General features: G+C 47.6%; 1 long non-coding RNA gene across 1 annotated transcript; it reads left to right on the top strand.

Moving 5' to 3' along the window:
* The first annotated feature begins 3562 nt into the window (after window positions 1-3562).
* Window positions 3563-4109, top strand: LOC148025875 (uncharacterized). The gene is made up of 3 exons (XR_015693022.1): window positions 3563-3637; window positions 3734-3835; window positions 3928-4109. It is a non-coding gene; the product is annotated as an uncharacterized LOC148025875 (long non-coding RNA).
* The last annotated feature ends 432 nt before the right edge of the window (window positions 4110-4541 follow it).

Below are 4541 nucleotides of genomic sequence, written 5' to 3'. Positions count from 1 at the left end.
CTCATGTGGACGATGCATGACTTTCCGGGATTGGGAGAGTGCTCAGGTGAGCAGACCTTTGTTCACGCCGGTAATATCTATATTTTATTTCATTCAATCAAGTATTCACTAGGTCGTGGATCGCCTTGCAGGTCTCGTTACCTCAGGTTATCATGCATGTCCATTGTGTGGGCCATAGTTAGACTCCCGAAGGTCACGAACCATGAAGAAGATGGTATATCAAGGACACGCCACTTTCTTGCCGGAGGATCATGAACTCAGGGAAGGTTTTCTTGGACGACCTCCAGCACGTATGAACGCTGCAAGATGGTACAAGCTGAAAATGGTAAACTCGGAATCACATCCAAATGGAATGCGACGGTTCTCAGTTTTCTACGAGTTGCCATATTGGACCCACTTACAGGTCAACCACTTGTTGGATCCCATGCATATTTTCAAAAATGTGGGCAGCTTGCTATGGGACCACATCACAGGAAAGAGAGACACTATAGGGTCACGAATGGATTTAAAGGAGGTAGGTAAGATGGAGGCGCTTTGGCCGCAGTCGAGTGCTGAAGGGGGAGTGCAGCTTCCTCGCGCTCCCTGGGTTTTGTCTACCAAAGAAGAGCGCATTGTGAAGCAAGTAATCAAGTCTATCCGCACTCCGACGGGTATGATGCGTTCTCTCAGGTCCGCATTTTCTAAAGATGACCAAATGTCTGGGCTAAAATCCCATGATTGGCATAAGATATGTCAGGTTTGTGAACAGAATGGATTTTAATTAGCGTGGACATTTTGAAATTTGAAAAGTGACCATTATTCTTAATGCTTTCTCATTTGTGGCAGTTTGTCCTACCGATCGCGATCGCGGGATGCCTAACTCCAGAAATTCGCGGGGCCATTTACAAGCTGTCGACTTTGGTGCAATGGATCTCACAGAAAGAGATTAAGACGTCCTCTATTGAATCCACAAGGCGGGGAGCAGTTGAGACGGTCTGTCTCTTTGAGAAATACCTGCCCACTAGCATGCTCACGATACAAGTTCACCTTCTTGTGCATCTTGTGGACGAAGTGGAGATTGCCGGACCTGTCCATACGCGATGGATGTTCTTCCTGGAGCGCTTCATGAAAACCCTGAAAGGCTTTGTGCGACAACGAGCTCGTCCGGAAGGTAGCATGGCGGAGGGTTGGTTGGTGTCAGAGGCATTAGTGCATATCTCACAATGGCTACCAACGGTGGAACCAGACAATGAAATGCTATGGACGCTCAAGGACGATGACAGGCTGACTGGAGATATAGTGGTTGGAAATGGGGTAGAAAAAAGAATGGATGCCTCAATGGAAGAGAAAGTGAATCGCTTTTGTATGTTGCACCATGCCTCCATGGAGACGTGGCTCGCCAAGTACCAGATTGCAAGGCAAGATCGAGAGGAAGCGCGAGCTGAATTCCGACGCAGTACGCGTCACCGACCGATTCGATATCCCGAAGGCATGGAGGAGATGCCGCGGTTTATGTCAACACGATGGTTGCATGGAGCCTTGATCGCAGCATCCAGCGAAGGGGCAGAGGTCTCAATGGAGGAGTGGGAGTTCTCAAGGGGATGTAGTCCAAAGGTAATGAGGGGTTTAGAATGTGTCGTATCTGAATTTGTTTGCTACATCTAATTTGAGTGTTTCAATGTGCAGTACAAAATATATAGTGCAGCATGGTCGCGCGGACGGCATTTTCGGGTGGAGCGTATTGACAAAATGCGCTCCACAATGGACTGTGGTGTCATGGCAAGGTTTGAGCAAGAGAGCCGGCGACGAGCAACGGATCCGAACACGGTTGTGGATGAGATGGAGTATTTTGGGAATTTGCAAAGTATTATTACGGTGGATTACCGTAGCTTCTCCATGATAATATTCGATGTGCAGTGGTTCAAAGTGGTACTTGGAGGAGCTGGCGCAACGGTTCGACGAGGTCCATCTGGATTTCTCGAAATAGATTTCGAAAAAAAATGGACGGATTTGCGCGACACCTTTGTGTTGCCGGCACATTGTGAACAGGTAATCTTCTAGTCATTTGCTTGCTAATTGTAATACGACATGCTTTATGTCACAATGGTTTGAAGATGGTTTGTAAGTGTTTGTGAACAGGTAATCTTCTATCCAAATCCCCGACAACCTCGATGGTGGTATGTTATACCTTCAACTCCTAGAGGTGCGAGAGTATACGATCAAAGCGATGTTCCAAGCATAGATGAAGAATATATGCAAATAGAGGGATCGAAATTACAAGGGGTGGAGGCCACCGCAAGCTTGGAGCCCGCATCGGCTAACAATGATGGAAATACAGAAGTCGTAGAATTTTTTGAGAACGAGGCAGACTCGTTCTTTTGTGGTGACATGTCTATCGACCTTCCAGTGTATGCAGAGTTATGTCAGGAGATTAACATGGGACCATAGAATACTTCATTCTTGGAGAATTGTATTACTCAATTCGTTGTTTAGATCTTCCATAAAGGTAGATAAGATATGCATTTTAAGATGGATTTTTCAAAAATGATTTATATTAATGCGCTTTGTATAGTTTCAATTGATTATTCTAACATTATTTTTTATCTCTGCAGGTATCTTTATTTTCAGGATGAGTCGAGGGATGAGCGATGAGGAGTTTCAGGAGATGATGGCACGTATGTCTCCAGATCAGCTCGCGAGATTCAGAGAGATAGCAGATCAGGAGCTGTCTCGTTCTCCGTCAGGGCGCTCTGCTAGATCAGCTTCAGTGCGATCAGATGCTTCAGCTTCGAGCAGACGATCTCGACGCTCGCGACTTGGGCCAGAGGGAGGGACTGCGACTGCAGGAGGATCAGGGGGGTGCTGCTGTGGAGACACGGACGCGGTGTCTCCGTCTCGTCGTTCAGCTAGAGCTCGGTCACCTCCAGGATTTGTCACACCTGTGGGGACGTCCACTCCAGTTACTCCGGCTTTTGCGCAGCCGTCGGCAGATGTCACGTCTTTTGGTGGCACTCCTTTTGGTGGCACCCCCTCTGGTGGCACTCCTTTTGGTGGCACTCCTTTTGGTGGCACCCCTTTCAGTGGCACTCCGGGAGAGGGTACCCCCGTCGGTACACCGGATGTTCAGGGGTCTCCTGGATATGCCCAGGAGCGTGGACGGAGATGGGAGAGGGCCCATACGAGGCACACTCCTAGGGATTATGGATACCTAGTGGATGGCAGGTCAGGAGCTATCATCATGAATGATGAGGGGAGGAGGGTGATAGCTCGCATGAGGGAGTTGTGCCAACAAGTTTTTCGGCACAACGTCCTGGATCATTGGAGGAACATACCGGAGGGGAGCAAGGAGTACATAGTAGCATCCTTGCATGAGGAGTTCCCGGTGCCAACCGCAGTGGATAGATTCTCTACGGGCTGGATGATGGATTGCATGCGTGCATACATGTCACATAGACGATCCGACACACGCAAGGCAATCAAGAGTGGGGCTCCAAAGCCCGAGTGGTTAGATGCAGAGGACTGGCGCCGACTGAGGGAGGAGGCTACAAATTCGCCAGGACGTTGGAGTCAGCAGCGGGAGGCAGCGAGGGCACGAATCGAGGCCGGATCGGTACATCATCTTGGGAGTGGCGGCCACAGGACATATTTGGAGGACTTTGTAAGTTTCTCTTTTGTTTTGCTTATTTGTTTTTTTGAGATATTATTTGTACTGACAATCATATTTCTAACAGTTAGCATTTTGTTTTCTTTGCAGCACTCCATTACAAATCGCGATCCGCAAGGCCTTGAGACTCAATATGCAGAGAGGCACGGTCTCAGATCATTGATCGACCGATTGTACAGACGCGGCGGCGCAGTAAGTCTCTCATCTTTCATGTCCGTAGTTACCATGAGATATTTGAATGCATTATTGTATGGTGGATTGATATGTTGTTTCTTTTTCTGCAGAATCCGTTTGATGCTCCTTTGCAGAGGGACGAGCTTTCGGGGGACGACGATTTGTAGCTCGCCCTCGGATCCTTAGCGCTCACATACCTTTAGTTTTTAGTCGCCCGATCTATGTAGACATTTTCTATGTATTAGTGATATTGTTTTATGATTGTACCAATCGCATTTTATGCGATATCATGTATTTATTTCATCTATCAGTTTTATGATTTTAGTATAGATTCTTTTTGTTTGCAAACGCTTTGTATGCAGCAGTGCAGAAACTATTTTGTATGGCTCTCATACAGCACACAGTGCTATATGTGGCAGGGCAGCTTGCTGCCCTGCCACAAATTTTTTTTTTCCTCTGTTACCGTCGCTATTTGCGTCGCAAATTTACTGCAGGCGTCGCTATTGTCGTCGCTATCAGCGTCGCAAATTCTCTGTAACCGTCGCTATATGCGTCGCTATTTGCGTCGCTATATGCGTCGCATTTGCGACGCATATAGCGACGCAAATAGCGACGCATATAAATGCGACGCATATAGCGACGCAAATAGCGACGCATATAGCGACGCATATAGCGACGGTTATAGCGACGATTCCATGGCGTCGTCAATAATGACGCTTTTTGC

Source organism: Lygodium microphyllum, chromosome 14 (genome assembly GCF_053477565.2).
Source record: "Lygodium microphyllum isolate KBCC chromosome 14, Lygodium_microphyllum_v1.1.10, whole genome shotgun sequence".
In the NCBI taxonomy this organism is placed as follows: Eukaryota; Viridiplantae; Streptophyta; class Polypodiopsida; order Schizaeales; family Lygodiaceae; genus Lygodium; species Lygodium microphyllum.
This window is presented reverse-complemented; position numbering and strand designations above follow the sequence as displayed.